This window comes from Heterodontus francisci, chromosome 11, assembly GCF_036365525.1.
Source record: "Heterodontus francisci isolate sHetFra1 chromosome 11, sHetFra1.hap1, whole genome shotgun sequence".
Classification (NCBI taxonomy): Eukaryota; Metazoa; Chordata; class Chondrichthyes; order Heterodontiformes; family Heterodontidae; genus Heterodontus; species Heterodontus francisci.
In genome coordinates this window covers 55,767,607-55,791,495 of record NC_090381.1, presented here as the reverse complement: position 1 = coordinate 55,791,495, position 23,889 = coordinate 55,767,607, and the positions used below count along the sequence as shown (strand labels likewise).

At 43.4% G+C, this 23,889-nt stretch overlaps 1 protein-coding gene across 2 annotated transcripts in view; it reads left to right on the top strand.

The window, feature by feature from the left end:
- The first annotated feature begins 2,172 nt into the window (after positions 1–2,172).
- ift80 (intraflagellar transport 80 homolog (Chlamydomonas)) overlaps positions 2,173–23,889 on the top strand; it is a 302,407-nt gene continuing 280,690 nt past the window's right edge. The window contains exon 1 of one of the 2 annotated variants that reach the window (XM_068042172.1): positions 2,173–2,241. The gene's annotated coding sequence lies outside the window, so the exon portion shown is untranslated. The remainder of the gene's footprint in view (positions 2,242–23,889) is intronic. The other variant, XM_068042173.1, reaches the window with a different exon arrangement.

The window sequence follows — 23,889 nt, the reverse complement described above, 5'->3', positions numbered from 1 at the left end:
GTGGGTACAATCGGCTGAGCCCATCCTGCTCCAATTCCAACCCCCAATCAACCTCCCTCCCTCCCGATCGCTGGGCTCCAATCCCCCCTCGCTTCCACCTAATTCCAATCTTGAGCCCTGATCTTTCCCTTCCTCCCTCCAAATTGTCGGGATCTGCCTCCTAATTGCCAAAGACTGATGTCAATGGTTCCTGGCTGCAGCCAACTGCTGCTGGCTTTCCTGCCCAGCAGCCTGCCAGGCTGTCAATCTGGCTGGTTGACGAGCGAAAACAGAAGAAAATAATAAGATGCTAAATTCAACAAGAACCCTGACCGTGATTCTTTGTTTTCTACCGTGCTCCCCCTAAATATCGGGGTCAATGTTTCAGATTGGTGACCTTTAATCAGAAGTGGAAGATGTTAGAGTTGAACAGCTTTAAAGCAAGTTCAGAGCCAGGGGAAAAGGGAACAGAAAGGAACAAAATGGATCTGGAACTTGTATAAATGATTAAGCAGAATAGCAGAGGGGAAGGGAAGCATTCAAAATCTGGCAAAGAGGAATGTGGTGGAAGAAAGGCATTTAGACCACAGTGGTGCGGATTTCCACCCCGAGCACCAGCCCCACTGCTTCATTCCCAGTGGTTCTGGTGCAGCCATCCTTGATTACTAGTACCCACTGTCTGAGTAAAAATGAAAGCCATGGTTAAGTTTGAAATGAGATGTTGTTCCTCGAGCTTATGTTGAGCTTCATTGGAACAGTGAAGGAGGCCAAGCACAAAGAGGCCTGAGTGGGATGGAGCGGCAAGTGATTGGAAGATAAAGGTTACACTTGTGGACTGAACAGAGATATTCAGAAAAACGATTACCCATTCTGTTTGCTGTTTTTAATGTTGAGAAGTCCACATTGTGTGCAGCAAATACTGTATACTAAGTTAGAAGAAGTACAAATAAATCACTCTTTTACCTGGAAAAGGTGTTTGGGCCCTGGTTGGCAGGCAGATAGGACGTGAAATGGCAGGTGTTACATCTCCTGTGTTTGCATGGGACAGTGTCAGAATGGGTGTTCAGGGTGATGAAAGAGTAAACTAGGGTGTTGTGGAGGAAATGGTCCTTTTGGAATCCTGAAAGGGGAGGGAAGGAGAGAGGAGGGAAAGACGTGTTTGGTCATGGAATCACACTGGAGGTGATGGAAATGCAGAGGATGATCCGTTGAATGCAGAGGCTGGTGGGAAGGAATCTGAGGTCAAGAGGAACCCTATTGTAGTTCGTGAGGACAGGAGTGTGGGAAATGGAACAGACAAGTCAAGAACCCTGTCAATCACAGCGGAGGCTAATCCTCGGCAGAAGAAAAAAGTAGACATTTTGGAAGCGCTGGTGTGGAAGGTCGTATGATTGGAACAGATGTGATGGAGGCGGATGGAGAACGGAATTGAGTCCTTACAGGAAGTGGGGTTGAAGGTAGTGTAACCAAGGCAGCCATGGGAGTCAGTGGTTTATTCCTTGTGTCAGACCTCTTGTCAAAAAAAAAATTGGCATAGGTCTCCTGCCTTTCTACAGCAGTAGATTAGATTGTGCCTTTCCATTTGTACAGCAGTAGGCTTAAGCTAAGGAAGATGTGGTGCAGCCAATAAAAGAATTGGCTGATTCCCCTGAACATGAGAGAATATCTGGAGCAAAAATCTGAAAATTATGACAGTTACTGTCTTCGGACTAATTTGCAGTATTCTGCAATCTTTACAGGAAGAGCTGTGGAACCCAGTAATATTTTTTGACAATTTTTGGTATCATTGCATTTCTTGAGTTTGCGATGTGTGACTTTTTATGCAACTGCTTGCTTCAACTTGCTCACACAATGATCCGTAACCGACCCTCCTTTTCTAGCCAATGCAAATTGACCAGGCCTTGGTCTTGGACCTCCATGTAATGGTTACAGGAGGGCAGTGCATTTAAAGGTTATCTTCTACGACCTTCCTCTGTAGTTTGTACTGGTAATAGATATGCTCCTGACAGGATGAGTGACACAGAATAACTGGAAAGATCACCTAGCACATCAATCGATTGGAGGTAAGGCAAGCCTAGGAACACTTCCAGACCATACAGAAACTAAGCAGAACTTCACTTGCAAGTAGAAAATAAAGGTCTTTTTGTTTATGTTAAATCTTGCACCTAATGGAATACTATTGTACTCCTACAGTTGGTGAAGATGGACAAGTTAAGATTTGGTCCAAAAGTGGAATGTTGCGATCTACTCTGGTGCAACAAGGTAGGGTTTTGAATTACAAGATTCTTTTGGGTATGTACTTTGGCTTTGTTGGTGGTAGTAGCGTATTAGATTCCAAGGTGACACCAAATTGGGTACAGCAGTCTTTATTTTAAGCACAGCAAGTATTAAAATCTTTCAGTATATGCTGCTGCTGCTGCCTGTAGGTACTCCTACCAGGAGATATGCCGTCATCCTCATCTATCTTGCACCATCCTCGCACATCCACTATAGCTTGTCTGCAACCGCTCTGTGAAGTCTTTCATGCAACTATGCCTAGGTCGGCCCCCTTTTCTGTTGCCTCCGCTTTGCCCTGTAGAAGAGCTCTCTCTCGCTTTTCAGCTGTGATCAAATGACTGAAATACTGACATTTTCTTTTCTGGATGTCATTATTTGGAGTTATTTTTGCTCATGCGATTTCAAAAGCCTCTTCATTTGTCTTATAGTTTGTATAAGGAATTTTAAGCATACGTCTTAGTATCCACATTGCAAAGGCCTCTATTTTCTTCCACAAATCTTTACTATTGTCCCGGTTTCTGAGGCATATAGGCAAGTGGATAGAATGTCGCATCTTATGGGTTTTTTCCTTGTTAAAAGCTCAAGCTTTCTTGTTAACACATCCTTCATATTTACAAAATTACTTCTGGCTATCTATATCCTTCTTTTGACTTCCTAAATAGACAAACTTATCTACTTCTTCCAGTGTGACACCATCCACTTCAATATTCACTTTAGTTTCTTCTAATGTATTCCTTCTAACTACCATTGTTTTTGTCTTTTTGGTATTTATGCTCCATCCATATTCTAAACTTATAGATTTTACTTCATCTACGATATTTTGTAGGGCCTCGTCTGATTCTGTAAGTAGCCCTGTCGTCCATGTATTGCAAGTTTGTTATGTTCTTACCTCCAGTTTTTTTACACCTGGAAGTACATCTAATTCTCTGAACATTTGTTCTGTGTACAGATTGAATAATTTTGGCACCAGTACACAGCCTTGTCGTACTCCTGTCTTCACTTTAAACATATCTGATTGTCTATCTTCTAGCCTGATGCTTCCTATTTAGTCCCAATATAGGCTCTGGATAAATCTCACATCTTTACAGTTAGTATTTAAGCTGTAATTTATAGAGAAGTAAAACCGTATTACCCTGTTCCCCCTCTTGGGTAGAGAACATAGTCTAGCTGACGATATCTCGAACTCTAGAACTAGAAGCTGCTTCATCTGTGTTCTTTTACCTTTGTTAGTCACACAACCCCCGAACCATCAAAACTGACACCTTCGCCATTTTGTCTTCCCGTATCAGACAGTGTGTATGTGCTGTCTGCTTTCTGATTTGTCTGCTTGACCAAGTTAACTATTGTTTCCTTTTGGCATATCAGAAGAACATGAGGTTTCTTACTCACAACCCAAATATTTACTGTGATCAGGGGCCATCTGTTTGCCAGTTCTGCTTTTCTCATTGTTTCAGGTAATCACAGATGCTAGCACTTCCTCGTCTGATGATGATATGATTGTGCAAGTTCCAATGGTCATTGTACTCTCTCAATGTAGCAACAGTGGTTTTTAGGTTTAAACTAGGACTATTTGTAGGCAGCAAAAGATGTCAATTTCTAAATTCTTACAATAGAACTACATATGGTATGAGACTGTTAGTTGAAACGTCAACAGTAATGTTGCGCATTCCAGTAATTAATTCTATAGAATGTAACTTTATCACTTTGGTTTTGTGGAGATTTTTTTTCTACAAGTTTTTTTGAAGAGAACCATTATGATACAACAATAAATGATTCACGAAGTGTGATATAGCCCCTGAATAGTTATTGCTTGCTGATACTTATACAGAGTTTGGAACATTTAGCAAAATACAAGTCATATGGAAGGAATACTAACTCAATAACGAGGCACTTAGAAGTGCAGACTGACATGGTAAGCCATAGGAATCTAGGAAGAAACATAGGAACAGGAGTAGGCCATTCAGCCCTTTGAACCTTTTAATTAGATCATGGCTGATCTGTATTTAAACTCCATTTATCAAATCATAGAGACTCATGCCTTAAGGCTGTTGAGTAGGAAAAATGTAATTCCAGATCATGTGCAGAATAAAGTATATGTAAATGTAGAACAAATTTAAATTAGGAAGCACTTTTTTTTCTTTTATTCTCAAAAGGAAACTGTCCACGAACTATTGGACTTTGAGTAGAGGAGAGGTTAATGACTAGGCCATAATTTCCAACATGTTAATTCACTGAACTCAATTGTGTGCTCATAAAGAGGACAATAACTTTCCCACGTAAGGTGAAGGAAAATTGGACGGAGAGCTTTCTGGGCATGTCTTCGACAGTTGGCAATTTGGTATTGGGGGCAGATTGTTTACAAAGCCACTTAGTTAGTTTGGGATAGTGCATGGTGAGAAAACTAACAAAATGAGAATTGATAGAAATATTAAAAGAAATACCTTGAAGAATGAATTCTTATGGATCTTCAAAGAATAGAAAGGATAATGAGTTCACCTACTGCTGCCAACTTCTACTTGCCTAATTGATCCTAAGAATATTAACTGTAAACAATTTATATTATGTTACTGGTGAGGTTCCAATTCAACAACAGTTCAAAATGGCATTTACCAGTACTTGTTCAACAGCTGGGGAATGGATTATTCTGAGTGATGGGCAACACAATGTATGTGAGATTAAGTACCAGTTGCGTCAAGCCTGCAGATTGACAGAAAAACAGTGATGGGCTCTGTAGTTCTGCAACAGTATTAAAAATCTTTGCTCATGGCAGATACCTCTCAAGCCTGTGCAGAACACCTGATGGAATAAAATATTTTGTACAGTTGTGTTGCTGATTTTTTTAAAAAAAGACTTTTTATTTAGCTTTCTATTCAATAAAAAAAATCAGTGGAATATATAAGCAGATGTAAACAATTGTAGGTCCAATTTCTGATCAGTTATAAGAGGAACACAATACACCTGAGTCAAAGAAGAAAAAGGTATAGGTTTGCTATGGAAGGATGGAGGAATTTGCCATGAAGTGAAGCTATGGTAAAAGTTGTAAGCAAGGAGAAGGATTTTGAAATCAGTGTATCAGAGATTGAAAAGTTGCCAAAGGTCAACAAGAACAAGCTTGTGATGAAACAGTGTATCCTTTGGCTCACCTTGAGTAATGCCAGGACACCTACTAGTGCGTGTATATATTTTTTTAAAGATCACCCTAGTAAAGGCACAAATGAGATCCTTAATCATTCTAAATTATGTCATCCCTTGTCACTCTAGGAAACAGACATTTCGAATGAAATAGTAGTTGTAAAATGGAGTTTTGAATGAGTTCAAGTTTGTGTCTGTGGGAGAAGTGGGTTCCGATTCATGGGACACTGGCACCAGTACTGGGGAAAGATAGAACTGTTCTGTTGGGATGGGCTTCACTTGAACCATGCTGGGACCAGTGTCTTGGCGAATCGTATAACTAGGGTTGTAGATAAGGCTTTAAACTAAATAGTGGGGGGGGGGGGGGGGTGGGTTCAATTGAAGGGAAGCTTAAAAAGTCGAAAAGTAACGAGAGAGCAGAGGTGCAGGGTAGTGAAGGGGCATACGTTAATCAGAGTGTGACAGGAAGGGACAGAGAATACAAGCATAAAAGTACAGCGGAAATTAGAACCAGAGTAGGTAAAAATGGTAAAAAGTCAAAGCTTAAGGCTCTTTATCTGAATACACGTAGCATTTGTAACAAGATAGATGAGCTGACGGCACAGATAGAAATAAATGAATGTGATTTGATAGCTAACACAGAGATGTGGTTGCAGGATGACCAGGACTGGAAACTCAATGTTCAAGGATATTCGACATTCCGGAAGAATAGGCAGAAAGGAAAAGGAGGTGGGGTAGGTTTGTTATTAAAGGACGGGATCAGTGTAGTTGTGAGTAATGATATAGGTGTAATAGATTGTTATGTAGAATCAGTTTGGGTGGAAATAAGGAATAGCAAAGGAAAGAAATCACTGTGGGAGTGGTCTATAGGCCCCCGAGGAGTTGCCTCTCTGTAGGACAAAGTATTTATCAGGAAATAATGGAGGCGTGTAAGAAGGGCACTGTAATTATCATGGGTGATTTTAATCTGCATATAGACTGGACAAATCAAATTGGCAAGGGTAGCATGGAAGACGAATTTGTAGAGTGCATCAGGGATTGTTTTTTAGAACCATACGTTGCGCAACCTACCCAGGAACAGGCTATTTTAGATTGGGTAAAGTGTAATGAGGTAGGATTAATAAGAGATCTCTTAGTTAAGGATCCTCTAGGGGGAAGTGATCATAACATGGTAGAATTTCAAATTCAGTTTGAGGGTGAGCAACTCTGGTCTCAAACCAATGTCTTCAACAAGGGCAATTACAGGGGTATGAAGAAAGAGTTGTCTAAAGCGGGCTGGGAAAATAGACTAAAGGGAAAGTCAGTAGATGACCAGTGGCAGACTTTTCAGCAGATATTTCATAACACCCCACAAACATTTATTCCAGTCAGAAGGAAGGACTCGATGAGAATGATGAACCACCCTTGGATAGCAAAGGAAGTTAAGAAGAGTGTCAAATCAAAAACAAAGGCGGACAGAGCGGCGAAAGCTAATGGTAGGCCAGAGGATTGGGAATTTTTTAGAAACCAGCAGCGGGTGACTAAAAAAACTAATAAAGAGGGAGAAAATTGATTGAGAATAAATTGGCAAGAAATATAAAAAGAAACCGTAAGAGCTTCTACGGGTATATAAAAAGGAAAAGAGTAGCTAAAGTAAGTGTGGGACCCTTAGAGGATGAGACTGGGGAATTAATAACGGGGAACAGGGAAATGGCAGATAATTTAAACCAATATTTTGCATCGGTTTTCAGGGTGGAGGACACTATAAACATCCCAACAATAATAGATGAGCAAGGTGTAAATGGGAGGGAGGAACTTGTAACAATCTCTATCACAAGGGAAAAGTTGTTTGACAAACTGGAACTAAAGGCAGACAAATTACCAGGACCTGATGGCCTAAATCCAAGGGTTTTAAAATAAGTGGCTGCTGTGATAGTGGAGGCGTTGGTCGTAATATACCAAAACTCACTGGATTCTGGTAGGGCACCAGTGGATTGGAAAACTGCTAATGTGACGCCCCTATTCAAGAAAGGAGGGAGACAGAAAGCAGGAAACTATAGACCAGTTAGCTTAACATCTGTTATTGAGAAAATGCTAGAGTCCATTATTAAGGAAGAAATAGCAGGACATTTAGAAAAATATAATGCAATCAAACAGAGTCAACATGGTTTATGAAGTTTGACAAATTTGTTAGAGTATTTTTTAGGATATAACAAGCAGAGTGGATAAAGGAGAACCGGTAGATGTAGTGTATTTGGATTTTCAGAAGGCATTTGATAAGGTGCCACATAAAAGGTTATTGCACAAAATAAGAGCCCAGGGTATTGGGGGTAATGTGTTGGCATGGATTGAGGATTGGCTAACACACAGAGGGCAGAGAGTCGGGATTAATGTGTCTTTTTCAGGTTGGAAAGCTGTAACTAGTGGGGTGCCACAAGGATTGATCCTAGGGCTGCAACTATTTACTATCTATATTAATGACTTGGAGGAAGGGACAGAGTGTAGTGTATCCAAATTTGCTGACGATACAAAAATAGATGGGAAGGCATGTTGTGATCAGGACACAAAGAATCTGCAAAGGGATATAGATTGGTTAAGTGAGTGGGCAAAAACTTGGCAGATGGAGTTCAATGTGGGAAAATGTGAGGTCATGCACTTTGGTAGGAAGAATAAAAAGGCAGATTATTATTTAGATGGAGAAAGACTACAAAAAAGTGCAACACAGAGGGATCTGGGTGTTCTTGTACATGAAACACAAAAAGTTAGCATGCAGGTGCAGCAAGTAAATGGAATTTTGGCTTTTATTGCTAGGGGGGTTAGAGTTTAAAAATAGGGAAGTCTTGTTACAACTACAGGGTGTTGGTAAGGCCACACCTGGAGGACTGCATACAGTTTTGGTCCCCGTATTTAAGAAAGGATATACTAGCATTGGAGGCAGTTCAGAAAAGGTTCATTAGGCTGATTCCTGGGATGAAGGGGTTGTCTTATCAAGAACGGCTAAACAGGCCTTTATTCATTGGAGTTTAGAAGAATGAGAGGTGATCTTATTGAAACATACAAAATTCTAAGGGGGCTTACCTTCCAGGAGCGAAGCGGAGAGGAGCTCTTCCAGCACGCCGGAGTTTTGAAAAAAGAAGAAAAAAAAGCCAATAGTGACTTCAGAGGAGAGCTGCAAGATGATTGGTTGGTGGGTCACTGCTGTTAGTGCATTTAAATATCTATTTTTAAAAAAAGGGGAATTTTTTTTGTTGAAAATAAACCTCTGGTGATAAGGTGAGTACTACTAAAGTGTTTTTTTAAATTCAGTGTAGCTTATTAAGGACTTTAGATTGGAGTGGGTAGAACAAGGTCCCTAGTGTAATTAGTATTTTTTAACGAAGGGAGTAACTAATTAATCTAAGGGTAAGTCATGACAGGAGAGTTCAGCCCCGTGATATGCTCTTCCTGAGCTATGTGGGAAATCAGGGACGCTTCCAGTGTTCCTGATGACCATATGTGCAAGAAGTGTATCCACCTACAGCTGCTGGCTACCCGCATTACGGAGCTGGAGCAGCGGGTGGATTCACTGTGGAGTATCCGCAATGCTGAGGACGTCATGGAAAGCACGTTTAGTGAGGTGGTCACACCGCAGATAATGGCTGCACAGGCAGAAAAGGGATGGGTGACCACCAGACGGAATAGTAGGTGCAGGCAGGTCGTGTAGGAGTCCCCTGTGGCCATCCCCCTCTCAAACAGATATATCGCTTTGGATACTGCTGGGGGGGATGACCTCCCAAGGGAAAGCAGCAACAGCCAAGTTCGTGGCACCACGGAGGGCTCTGCTGCACAGCAGGGGAGGAAAAGAGGTGGAAGAGCTATAGTGATAGGGGATTCTATCGTAAGGGGCGCCGATAAGCGTTTCTGTGGCCGCAAACGAGACTCCAGGATGGTATGTTGCCTCCCTGGTGCTAGGGTCAAGGATATCTCGGAGTAGCTGCTGGACATTCTGAAAGTGGAGGGTGAGCAGCCAGAAGAAGTGTCCATATTGGTACTAACGACATAGATCGGAAGAGAGATGAGGTCCTGCAAAGTGAATATAGGGAGATAGGCAGAAGGTTAAAAAGCAGGACCTCTAGGGTTGTAATCTCAGGATTACTGCCTGTGTCACGTGCTAGTGAGGGTAGGAATAGGAGGATAAGGCTAATGAATGCGTGGCTGAAGAGTCATAGAGTCATCAAGAGATACAGCACTGAAACAGGCCCTTTGTGGCCTACATTATTCCCTACCACATCCCCTTCTACATTAATCCCATATTCCCTACCATTCTCCTACCTACACTACGGGCAATTTACAATGGCTAATTTACCTAGCAACCTGCAAGACTTTGGCGGTGGGAGGAAACTGGAGCACCCGGCGGAAACCCACGCGGTCACAGGGAGAACTTGCAAACTCCACACAGGCAGTACCCAGAACTGAACCCGGGTCGCTGGAGCTGTGAGGCTGCGGTGCTAACCACTGTGCCACTGTGCCGCCTCTGGTGTAGCTGGTGTAGGCGGGAGGGCTTCAGCTACTTGGATCATTGAGATCTCTTCTGTTGCAGAGGTGACCTGTACAAGAGGGACGGGTTGCATCTGAACTGGAAGGGGACCAATATCCTTGCGGGGAGGTTTGCTAGTACTACTCGGGAGGGTTTAAACTAGTCTGGCAGGGGAGTGGGACCCAAAGTAGTAGTCTCTCCGATGAGATAGTTAAGGCAAATGTAGAGGTTAAAGTAAGCAAGTCCAGTAGGCAGGCCGGGCAGGGGCAGGACAGGGAGCGTGGAAGGTCTGGTAGGCTAAACTGCATTTACTTTAATGCAAGAAACCTCACAGGTAAGGCAGATGAACTCAGAGCATGGATCGGTACATGGGATTGTGATATTATAGCAATTACGGAAACATGGTTGAGGGATGGGCAGGACTGGCAGCTCAATGTTCCGGGGTACCGATGCTTCCGGCATAATGGAGGTGGAGGTAAGAGAAGAGAGGGGAGGTTGCACTATTGATTAGGGAGGACATCACTGCAGTACTTAGAGATGATATCCCGGGTGGAAACGTCCAGCGAGGCCATATGGGTAGAACTTGGAAATAAGAAAGGGGTGATCACTTTGGGATTATACTATAGGCCCCCCCAATAGTCAGAGGGAATTGGAGGAGCATATATGTAGGGAAATCACAGATAAGTTTAGGAATTATAGGGTTGTAATAGTAGGTGATTTTAACTTTCCTAATATTGACTGGGACTGCCTTAGTGCTAAGGGATCAGATGGGGAAGAATTTGTTAAGTGTGTCCAGGATAGTTTTCTGAAGCAGTATGTGGATGGCCCTACTAGAGAAGGGGCTACACTCGACCTCCTCTTAGGAGATGAGGTTGGGCAGGTGGTTGATGTGTCAGTGGGGGAGTACTTTGGGACCAGTGAACATAACTCAAGATAGTTATGGAAAAGGGTAGGACTGGTCCTCAGGTTGAAGTCCTAAATTGGGGGAAGGCTAATATCAATGGCATCAGACAGGAACCCTCAAAAGTTGAATGGGAGAGGCTGTTTACAGGTAAAGAGACATCTGGCAGGTGGGAGGCTTTTAAAAGTGAGATAGGAAGAGTTCAGGGCCGGCATGTTCCTGTTAGATGGAAGGACAAGGCTGGCAAGTTTAGGGAACCTTGGTTGACGAGGGATATTGAGGGTCTGGTCAGGACAAAGAAGGAGGCATATGTCAGGTATAGGCAGCTGGGATCAGGCGAGTCCCTCGAGGAGTATAGGGGATGTAGGAGTATACTTAAGAAGGAAATTAGGAGGGCGAAAAGGGGCCATGAGATTTCCCTGGCAGATAAGATAAAGGAGAATCCTAAAAGATTCTATAAGTATATTAAGAGTAAAAGGATAGCTAGGGAGAGAGTAGGTCCCCTTAAGGATCAGTGTGGTAATCTATGTGGAGCCACGGGAAATGGGTGAGGTCTTAAATGAATACTTCCCGTCTGTATTTACGGTGGAGAAGGTCATGGAAGCTAGTGAGTCCAAGGGAGGGAACAGCGATATCCTGAAGCATATCAACATTACCAAGGAGGAGGTGTTGGAGGTTTTGAAGCGCATTATGGTGGATAAATCCCCAGGGCCTGACCAGGTGTATCCTAGGATGCAATGGGAAGCAAGGGAGGAGATTGCTGGGGCCCTGGCAGAGATTTTTGTATCATCGTTAGCCACGGGTGAGGTACCGGAAGACTGGAGGATAGCTAATGTTGTGCCTTTATTTAAGAAGGGCAGCAGGGATAAGCCAGAGAACTGCAGGCTGGTGAGCCTTACATTAATGGTGGGAAAGTTATTGGAAGGGATTCTGAGAGACAGGATTTATATGCATTTGGAAAGGCAAGGTCTGATTAGGGACAGTCAGCATGGCTTTGTGCGTGGGAAATCATGTCTCACGGATTTGATTGAGTTTTTTGAGGAGGTGACCAAGAGGATTGATGAGGGCAGGGCGATGGACGTTGTCTACATGAACTTTAGCAAGGCCTTTGACAAGGATTCGCATGGTACGCTGGTCCAGAAGGTTCGAACACATGGGATTCACAGTGAGCTAGTCAATTGGATACAAAATTGGCTTGGTGAAAGGAGGCAGAGGGAGGGTGGTAGTGGAGGGTCGTTTTTCAGTTTGGAGGCCGGTGACCAGTGGTGTGCCGCAGGGATCGGTGCTGGGCCCTCTGTTGTTTGTTTGTTTGTCATATATATTAATGACTTGGATGTGAATGTAAGGGGCATGATTAGTAAGTTTGCAGATGACACCAAAATTGGTGGTATAGTGGACAGTGAAGAAGGTTGTCTAAGGTTACAACAGGATATAGATAAACTGGGAAAGTGGGCAAGGGATTGGCAAATGGAATTTAACGTAGACCAGTGTAAAGTGATGCATTTTGGGAAGTTAAACCAGGGCAGGACATATACAGTGAATGGCAGGGCCCAGGGGAGTGTTGTTGAGCAGAGAGACCTTGGGGTGCAAGTACATAGTTCCCTGAAAGTGGCAACACAGGTAGACAGGGTGGTGCAGAAGGCATATGGCATGCTTGTCTTCATCGGCCGAGGCATTGAGTACAAGAGTTGGGACGTCATGTTACAGTTGTACATAACGTTGGTTAGACCGCATTTGGAGTACTGTGTGCAGTTCTGGTCGCCGCACTAAAGGAAAGATGTGGTTAAGCTAGAGAGGGTGCAGAAAAGATTCACAAGGATGTTGCCTGGTTTGGAGGGCTTGAGTTACAAAGAGAGATTGGATAGGCTGGGTCTGTTTTCACTGGAGCGAAGGAGGCTGAGGTGGGTCATGATAGAGGTATGTAAAGTTATGAGAGGCATAGATAGGGTAGATATCCAGAGGCTGTTTCCCATGGTAGGGATGACTAAAACTAGAGGGCATAGATTTGAGGTGAGAGGGAGGAAGTTTAAAGGGGGTCAAAGGGATAAATTTTTCACACAGAGAATAGTGGGTATCTGGAATGAGCTGCCAGAGGAGGTGGTGGAAGCAGGAACAGTAGCAACATTTAAGAGGCAGCTGGACAGGTACTTGAATGAGCAAAGCATAGAGGGATATGGAATTAATGCAGGCAGGTGAGATTAGTGTAGATTGGCATTATGGTCGGCATGGACGCGGTGGGCCGAAGGGCCTGTTTCTATGCTGTATGACTCTATGACTTAACAAGGGTAGATGTTGAGAATATGTTTCCACTGGTGGGGGAATCTCAAACTAGGGGACATAGTTACAGAATAAGGGGCCACACATTTAAGACTGAGATGTGAAGGAATTTCTTCTCTCAGAGGGTGGTGAATCTCTGGAATTCTATACCTCAGAGTTGTGAAGGCTAGGTCACTAAATTTATTTAAGGAGGATGTAGATATATTTTTGAAATCTCGGGGAGTCGAGGGTTATGCAGAGCAGGCCCGAAAGAGAAGTTGAGGCCTGGGACAGATCAGCCATGATCTTATTGAATGGTGGGGCAGGCTTGAGGGGCTGAATGGCCTACTCCTGCTTCTATTTCTTATGTTCTTTATGTTCTTGTGTGTCGCGTGGAAGCCAGAAAGAAAAGCATTAGAGAATTAGAGCCTATTTATGACCAATGTGTGGATGAGAGTTTCTTTGGTGGTAAGAGTGACTTAGAGATGGAGGCAGGCAATGTTGCAGAGATTAAAAAAAAGTGTGATTTTGTTAATGCATAGGATGTGGGGTCTGAAGCTGATCTCATTTTAGATCAAACAGACCCCCAAGATTGTGCAGTGTCAGGCTCAAGCTGAACAAGTGTCTGAGGATGGTGATGAAATTGGGTAGTAACAGGACAGTTTTGATTTTGACTGTGTTAAAGAAAGTTTTGTCTCCTGGATGATTTGATGTTGGATGGGAAAGCAATGGTCGAAGAGTCAAGTGTAATGATGAGACGTTATGGATGTTATCAACATTTCTATGTAACCTGACCATGCTAATGGATTATGTTCAGTGAGGAATAGGGAAAGGCGAAGGATTGAAACAGTGAGCATGGAAGAGAAGCCATTGCAGGACGTGACCTGCACGGGAACAGAACTTTAGCCAGCACTGAAATATATATCACCCTGCATTGAGGTGTTCTCAATCTGATTCCCCTGCATGTTGAATCAACTCATGATGCTCCCCTGTATATTTGAGGATGCCAAGGCAATACAGGACAAAGATGTCTGCAGAAAGTGTAAGCAGCTAGAGAAATTCCGGAGCAGGATTATTGATCTGGAAGCTGAACTGCCAACACTGTGCAACATAAAGAAGGGGGAGAAATACCTGGACACTTTGTTCCAGAAGACGGTCACACCTGTTAGAACAGGGTGATCTGTTCTGGTCAGCAGTGAGGGGCAGGAGGATGTGACCGTGAGTGAGGCAGGTAAAGGGACCGAGCAGACAGTAGTGGAGGAGCCTCAGACTTTGCAATTGTCAAACAGGTTTGAGGTGCTCTCAACCTGTGTGGGCGAAAGCGTGGTCAGCAAGATGGATGAGCAGACTGGCCATGGCGCTGTGGTACAGGAAGCCATTCAAGTGGGGGGAGCAAAAAGGAATGCAGTGGAATAGTATAGTGAGGGGGATTGACACTGTTCTGTACAGCCAAGAGCATAAGTCCAGAAGGGTATTTTGCCTACCAGGGTTCAAGACATCTGCTCAGGGCTGGACAGGAATTTGGAGTGGGAGTGGGAGGGGGAGGATCCAGTTGTCATGGTCCATATAGGTATCGGTGACATAGGTAGGACTAGGAAAGAAATTCTGCTTAGACAGTATGAGGAGCTAGGCACCAAATTGAAGAGCAGAACCTCAAGGGTAATAATCTCAGGATTATTACCTGAGCCACGTGCCAATTGGCAGAGGGCACATAAGATTAGTGAAATGAACATGTGTCTCAAAGACTGGTGTGGGAGAAATGGGTTTCGGTTTGTGGGACACTGGCACCAGAACTGGGGAAAGTGGGGAGTGTATGGTTGGTACGGTCTGCACCTGAACGGTGCTGGGAACAGTGTTGTAGCAAACCCTATAACTAGGGAAGTGGAAAGGGCTTTAAACTAAACAAGAGGGGGTGAGGGATTAAGCCTGGGTAGATGTAGTAAATCAAGGGGTAGAGTCAAGGCAGGAGAGCAAAATAGTAATATGCGAAATGAAGGTCAGAGAATGGCAGGAAGGGACAGAGAGAAAAAACTTAAGAACACACTGATGGTCAAGACTAGATGTTACAAAGATAACAAAAAGACAAAACTAAAGGATCTGGATCTGAATGCATGTAGCATTCATAACAAAGTAGACGAAATTGGCCATTATAGATTGCCCCTAGTATAGGTAGGGGAATATAGAGAAGGTGGGGATGTGGTAGGAATATGGGATTAGTGTAGGATTAGTATAAATGGGTGGTTGATGGTCGGCACAGACTCTGTGGCCGAAGGGCCTGTTTCAGTGCTGTATCTCTAAATAAAAATTTTTTAAAAACTGAGTGCACATTGAAGTAAATAAATATGATCTGAAAGCCATTACGGAGACGTGGCTGAAGGATGACCTGGATTATGTCCTGAATAATGAGGGGTATATGACATTCAAGAAGAATAGGGAACTAGGTAAAGGTGGAGGGCTAGCACTGTTAATCAAGGATGGCATTGGTGCAATAGTTAAAGATGACCTTGGTTCAGGAGATCAGGATGTAGAATTGGTTTGGGTGGAGATGAGGAATTGTAAGGGAAAGAAGTCACCAGTGGGAGTGGTCTATAGGCACCCTAACAGTAACTACAATGTAGGACGGTATACAAGAAGAAATATTGGGCTGGACTTTACGTCAGGCGGATGGGAGCTGGCCACCGACGTAAAAGTCGGTGGCGAACACGCTTCTACCTAGCCTGGGGATCCACCCTGCATTTTATGGGTCCCCGGGCTTTAAGTTTTCAGAGGCGGGACTTGCACCCGCTTGAGGAAGGAAGTCCCGCCTCATTGAGCTGCCGGCCAATCATTGGGCCAGCAGCTCTTAGTCCCAGCAACGCCACCGAGAGCAGTGGTCACTGTTGGGACTGCACGCCAGCCGAGGACATGGAGCCAGGACTGCAGGTAAGTTTGGGTTGCTTCGGGGGTAATCTGTCATACCCCGGCGAGGCAAGAGTGGTTGTTTGGAGGGAAGGGGGGCATCTTGGGTTCTGGGGGTGGTTGGGAAGCGAGGCCCTCAATCGGGCACCCGATTGTCAGCCCCCCCCCCCCCCCCCCCCCAGTGCGCTGAGAGGCCACTAAGTTTCACTGGGCGGCCTTTCACATCTCCCAGACACCCACTTGCTGAAGGTAAAATCCCAGTGGAGGCGGGCGATGGCCCTTAAGGGCCTTGATTGGCCTGGGGCCGGTGGCCCAATTTTCACCTCCCCCCCCCCCCCCCCACCCTACATAAAGTGGGGCAGAGGCGGGAGCGGGTCGGGAAGGCCTCCCGGAGCTTCCCGCTCAATTTTATGCAGATCAGCCATGATCTTATTGAATGGCGGAGCAGGCTCGAGGGGCTGAATGGCCTACTTCTCCTAATTTGTATGTTCATATTGTCATGATCCTGTCTTTTTTTTTCTCTCCGGGAAATATGTGGTGTGCATTTAAGGCTGGAAAAGAGCCGTACTGCTTTAAGGCAGAAAGCTCTAAACACTGAGTCAAAGAGTGCATTCTCGTTGCCTTGGACACAGCCATTCGGAGACTGCGATTCAAAGGGTGCTTTCTCGTTACCTTGGATACAGCCACTTGCACTGAGCATCAAGAGATACATTTGTTGCAATTTAATTTTGAACTGGCTTATAGTGCAAACAGACTGTTCTAACAGGGGACTCAGACAGACAGCTGTATGTTAGCACCTGAAAGAAGAGCTCTCAGCTAATTTAAATTGAAGGAAGAGAATTTAGTCTGCTTATTCATTCTTCTCTCTCAAAATTCAAAAAATGTCAAGCCAAAACAGAGATCTCTGATAATTTAAACTGAAGGAAGGGAAGTGAGACTGTGACAATCTTTTATCCCTCCAAAACTCTAAAGCCTGATTGATTCTATTGAAAGTGTTTGCAAGTTGTTACTTGTTGAAATTCATCGTTGGAGAAAGAAAGTATCACTTACTGCTGGAATTAGACTACGGACTGTTCTACTGTTGAAGAACCTTTTACTCCCCATTGGACGGCTGTGAGGACTTCAAGCAACCTTGGACTTTTTCACCTCCAGCAGGAGTGTAAATTTGCAAGGACTCTAATTTTTTCTATTTTAAATGTTTATATTATAGTAATGTTTAATAATTTTGTTTTTCTAATTAAACAGTTAATTCGTTGATTTAAAGACACCTGGTTTGGTTAGCCTCATTCAGGGGTTAATAGATGGTACAATTTGGCTGGGTCATTCTTTAAGTTGGAAAGTTTAAAATGATATGTTAGGCGATCTGTGGAGGGATGGGATTGAATTAACAGTGCATTGCTCCCACCACAATCAGAATTGTATATTTTGATTGGGGGCTTTGACTGGAACGGTCGGTCATAACAATATGTATGTTCAATACTGGCAAGTTCCTTTAACATCCCGAGCTGAAGAAATATTGGCCTTTGTCACACCAGACGTTCTTTTCCAGTGCCATTCAGGCTAGGGGATGCCCCAGCCACTTTTCAGAGACTAATGAACCAAGTGGTAACCAGTGTTCCTAACTGTGGTTTACCTTGATGTGCTGGTCTACAGTGACACTTGGAAGGATCACTTGGAACAACTCGAAGCTCTGTTTAGAAAATTACAGATAATAACCTTTGCCAAAAATTCAAAAATTAGAATGCCAGACTATTCCAATGGGACTTACTATCACTTAAAGATTATCCACATTGCAGGGCAAAATAACCTGATTGTGGAAGCTTTATTTTAGATGATTAGATTAGAGATACAGCACTGAAACAGGCCCTTCGGCCCACCGAGTCTGTGCCGACCATCAACCACCCATTTATACTAATCCTACACTAATCCCATATTCCTACCAAACATCCCCATCTGTCCCTATATTTCCCTACCACCTACCTATACTAGTGACAATTTATAATGGCCAATTTACCTACCAACCTGCAAGTCTTTTGGCTTGTGGGAGGAAACCGGAGCACCCGGAGAAAACCCACGCAGACACAGGGAGAACTTGCAAACTCCACACAGGCAGTACCCGGAATTGAACCCGTGTCCCTGGAGCTGTGAGGCTGCAGTGCTAACCACTGCGCCACTGTTTATCTCAAATCTAACTTTTCTTTGAGTTACCTGAGTGCCAAAATGGTACAAAGCAGAGCTGTGTTAGCTGCAAGAGTGAATGAGTATGAATGTGAAAGTGTGTTTTAATAATATCATCTATTTTTTCCACAATTTATAATGAAACACTTTTAAAAATGGGTGGAGGTGTTACGAAAGTGCTTCTGTTTTTGTTAACTGTAGTTTTTGAAGATTCATAGTCAAACTGAAGAAATGTTGGACCAGCTTTTTTTCCAAGAGGGTCAAGAGGACACTGAAAGGACTTGTTTGACAACAACATTTACTGGTTGTCACATGACTCAAGTTAAAAATAGAACAGAAACTGGGGAAGATGTGTGCAGCTAGGTCAGATTTGGACTTTCTGTTTCCGGTTTCGCTTTTGAATTGTTTTGAGTTGAGAATGAACTGTTTAAAAAGGGGTTGGAGTTTAAAAATCAGCCTGAAGGACAGAAGCCCAACTCAGGTCAGCCTACAGGAGAAAAAGGAAGAGAACTTGCAAGGAGAAAAGAGAGCTTCCAAGGAAGGAGAGAAGACCACAACCCAGCTCAGCTTTCCAGCACCTCTCTAAAAGACTCTGAGAAGTCCACTATGTCAACTCATCTTGTCCCCTGTCTTTGAAGAAAAGTCTGCTAAATTAATTCTCAATGCCTCCTATAAAGAATTGTTCTAAAAGATCCCAGTGACGCGTCTACCTGTACTGGGAGGCCAGACTGTATGCCCGTTTTGGAACACAACATATCTCATCTGCTTCTTAAAGAATAAGCAAGTATTCAGCCCAAGTGTTTTTTTTCGTTTGTAACAGAACTCTAAACAAAAATCCCTCTTATTTTTCCAGTTAACCGGTGTATATATGTGTGTGTGTGTGTGTGTGTGTGAGAGGGGCTAAGGTAAAAAGGGAACTTTGATATTTCAATCTGTTTATTTATGCTTTACTTGATTACTGGCTGAGACTTGTTTTATAATAATTGATAATTTTGTTGTTTATTCAAGAAACCTGGTTGGTGTGTTTTATTCTGGGATAAAATTAGTCTATGATTGACCGTATCGATCAGTGGGAAAAAATTTAAATATATGTTGTAACCCCTGGAGAAGTGGAACGAGAATAAACAGTGCACTCCTCTCGCATCGGTCGTAATAGCATTTACAGAAATAAATCTCTAGAAACGGAAAGTACAAGAGCCACGATGTCTGTACTGTCTTAATTGACCTTTGTATAAATTGATCCCACCTTTATTTAACATCAGTTACACTTTAGCAAGAGAATAACATAATGTTCTGCACACAATATAGGTTCCTGTCCTTTAAAGGACAAAAAAATCCTCTGATCCATCATGGACAACATCCCAGGATACAAGTGGTGCTGTAACAATGTGTGTACATGGTACTATGCTTAAAGGAGGAGAAGATGCCAGATGAGTAGGGGGATGGACCAATGTGATATTTGGTGATAAGGTCCACATAAATCAATTTAGGTGGGAAAGGTGGTGAAAGATAGTCCCAGGTGGAGAGGTTTCAGTAAGGGAGAATGTGGCATCACCATGAGCCAAATTTCCATCAAGCCATGATGTTGATGCAGTCATCCACAATAAGGTCATGGATGGCTAAGTGAATGGACATTTAGGTGAGATGCAGTGAGGGCAGTGACTGATGATCCACTAGCCATGGATTAGTGGTGGGAGGAATAAGTGGAATGGGATGAAGATTGGAAAGGTTAGTCCCCAATGAGCCTGCTGGGTGGGGAGTCAAGGCAGTAAGATGAGGCCATGACTGTTTCCTTAAATTGCTGAAGGAGGCACAGAGAGAAGGTATGTGCAATAGGGATTCAAGTCTGGGACAGAAGAAAGGGAAGGCCAAGGAATAGTTGAGTGTTGGGGAATGGATTTGGTGGGGAGCGGGGCAAGAAGGGCAAAATAAAAGGGGGCATGACTGGGTAGCAGGACAGAGAAGACATAGGACAGAATGGCCCCTAAGGGATAAAGAGAAGAGAAATAAAAAGGGCAATAGAGTACAGAATCTGGTCCAGAGTGGCAGCCAAAATGCACACACTAATTGACACAGAAACTCTGGTTGCATAGGCATAGCAAAGATTGGGACAGATGTATCCCATTTGTAAATGAAGAATAGGTAGGAGACAAAAAAAAATCCCAAATTAAAGTCGGAGATCTTGGGGTGGGATGTAATTGACCTTGGAGATAGGATAGAGTTAGCTTAGAGCTCTGACAAACTAACATCCAGGTTTGGTGACTGAGTCCTGGAGCAGTTTGAGGGTCAAAGTTTCAGTGGGCACACTGCTTGAAGTAGTTCCATGCAAAATGGGGAGCTGCGGTGCTGTGGAGATCATGAGCATAGACTGATCTAGAGAGTGATTAGTAGTGCACACTAACTGATCCAGTACACCAATGGAGGGATGAATGGAGTCGTCAACAATGGGAAGTAGGTGAACAGTGGCAGAGCAAAGGTCATTGGGCAACAGTGGAGCAGAATCCACAGCAGAATGGAAACCATCAGAAACGGATTAGAGCTAGCTCAATATAGAGCAAGAAATTTTCAACAAAGGAGCCAAAAACTGAGGACATGCTAGATTGTAGAATTGAGATAAACTAGCAGAAAATACAGTCTCCGTACAAAACAATGATAACATTGATGGTCCAGAGCAGCAGAGAAATGGAGGAGGGGATTTCTGGCCAGAACCCATTCAGCCGCAAAGCAAAACTAAGAAACCAGCAGTGCACTGCAGTATAGCCAGAAGCTCAGCTGGTGGACAATGGGCTTTAGTGTAGAGAAAGTTAACTTAAAATTTGAAGTGACTGAGTAGTAGAGCAAAGTCACAGCAGTCAAGTCTTACACTGTAGTATGACACTGTATTAGGAGTTGAGATGTAAATTTGAGCAGATTTCCAGCATGTGGAAAACAAAGAACAAGCTAGGTTGGGAAATGGGCAGTGGAGTCTGCAAAGCTAACTTTAAACTTGCAGCTTGAACTTGTAGTTTGAACTAAAATGGACCCACTATCAGAACTAGACAAACATAAACAGTAAAAGTCGAAGATGGTGGGGGGAAGGGTAAAGGATGGCAACAGATGACCAAGATTGGGATTGTAGAGCAAAGGAGCTCAGTCCAGAGCTCCCAGCCCAACTTGAACAGACAAATGTACAGTTGAATGTTAAGTACTGTATTGATTCCAGCACTTTTTGTTTCTATTTCAGATTTCCAGTATCCGCAGTATTTTGTTCGTCTTTACTTCTATCTAGAGTCATAGTGTCATTTACAACACAGAAGGAGGCCATTCATCCCATCGAGTTAATGCCAGCTGTCCCCGGAGCTATGCTGTCAGTCCCACTCCACGGCTCCATCCCCTTAGCCCCATACTTGCTTAACTTGCTGCTATGTAGAATTGGGCCTAAGCAAAACTTTAATTAGTGGTTTTATCCTGAAATTCATGGTCTGTCAATGACATTTTCTCACTTTTTGGAGAAATCCAGGATATATGATGGCATTCTGGTATAACCTAGCAGTACTTAGTTTGCCCTGAGGCACAATATTCCATAAGGCCGAGTTTTAATACACAAGCATGGACTTGACTATGGAAACTGGCTTTCATGTTGAGCATAAATAACAAGTATTTAATATCGGCTTTAGGTGACATTGTTCTGGTTCTCGTGGATAGGTCAATCTAGTGCCATCATTATCGGGGTAAAGCCGAATGATGATGATGTACAGCATAATTTTGCTGACCTTACAAAACTCCTGTAATCTTTTTCCTGTTTTCATTGCTGAGTAGAAATTAATGCAGAGCATTTCAGTTTACTGCCTTAAATCTTACTGTGCTTCTGACTCAATAAAACTGTTGAATTCCGGTCAGCATTTCAAAGTTTTCTGTTATACATTAGCGTTCCAGAATGACAATGTGTTAATTTCTGATGCGTGCTTTTGACATGTGGTTTCATTGTATATGTGTTGCTCACTGCTGGCCATGAATTACGTAATAATAATTATTTTGGATAGATTGTCTTGGGACTCGTGCCTGTTGTTTCTGGTTATGAATCCACAGTATGTGTACAATGAAACCAGATGTTCAAGGTTTGCAATAAGAATGAACACTCATTGCTCAGGATTCAGTGATGTTATCAATGTAAAGAGGGAAACGTTGCGCAGCAAGAATTTAAACAACAGTCAACAAGCATATTTATTCTGCATTGTATTAATGTTCATACGGTAGATGGCCATAGAAGTATAATTATGCATGTCAGTGACAATTTTGCAGGAATCAGTTATGACACCATCAGTAAGCAACAAGTCATAGACATTTTTGTGAGAAATATAATTATGTCTGGCGGGGGAGGGATATGTTTTGGGAGATCAGGGCATCCTTCTGCATCTGTAACTGCTGACCTCATTGAGAGACTTCAAAGCAACAGAGAAGGGTGTTGAGCTGGATGCCTGAGCACTTGCTTGCTGTTCCATGTTTGCCATCTCCACTTGCAAGAGCAGTGCCAGTTTTGGGGGACAACAAAATAGCATGGGGAGAAGGACACTGATCTCAGCGTGTAGAAAGGGTCAATATGAGGAAATCTGATGCTCCAAATAAGTGCCATCTGCAATATGTTGCAATGGAGGGAGACCTGCTGCCTGTTGAAAGCTGATTGTTTTCAGCTGATTCAGCAGTTGCCTGAGAAAATGTGATGAAGGTTTTGCCCCTTGCAAGTGCAGTGTTTGGCATTTGCTTGATACGGTTGTGCACTGCAAGACTGTCTGATGTGGCAGATGCATGGAAGTTTCATCCTGTGCTTGAACCAGTACCCACCTGAGGATGGGCTGTTCTCTTGTTAGAGTTTCTCCATGGTTAATGGGACCCTCAAGAAAAGTGCAAAACAAAGGAACACATTTGCTTTCGTCTTTCTTGGAAACCTGTTTTTCATTCAGCCAGGTGCAAAGAGCCAGGGTGACAGCGTTGGCTCTGGCAACTCATTGTGTTTTTACTGAAACATGGTCTTCTGCCTTAAAGAGAGCCACCCTTGTATCGTGTCTTCCTGCAGCAGGATCTTCACTACTTCATTATCAAAGGCAGTCGTGTTGTCCACTCATTTCTGCTGCACTATTTTGATTAATCTCTCCACTTTGCATCCTTGCCAGATTTTCTGATTCTCAGCCAAGTGTGCTGCAAGTCACATTCCCTGGGCAAGCTTGTAACTTAATGGTGTTTGAACCACTTGAGATGTATTGCTGTACAGTCCAGCCAAGATGAACAAGATCATCACGATTTTCTAGATGCTTGACATATCACATTAGAAAAGGTGTCAATATGCAGCTCAACAAGGAAGTCCAGGAGACCTGCAGCCTCCTAGGAAGAGGTGGAAACATACTTAGGGGGAATTAATGTGAATGTCTGCAGCAGGCAAGGTGCATCAACGCTGCTGGCTTGGTAGCTAGCTTCAGCAAAGGACGCTTATCACTGTAGCTGCTGCTAATAAATGAAAGCACAAACTATGACGATGGAAAACATGACATCCAGTCAACCTGAATTACCCTACCATCATCCTGAGGTCCCCACCACCACAGATGCCTGTCTTCAGCCAATCCGATTCACTCCACGTGATATCAAGAAACAGCTGAAGGCACTGGATACTGCAAAGGCTATGGGTCCTGACAACAGCCCGGCTGCAGAACTATCCGCGCCTCGAGCCAACCTGTTCCAGTACAGCTACAACACTGGCATATATCTGACAATGTGGAAAATTGCCCAGACATGTCCTATC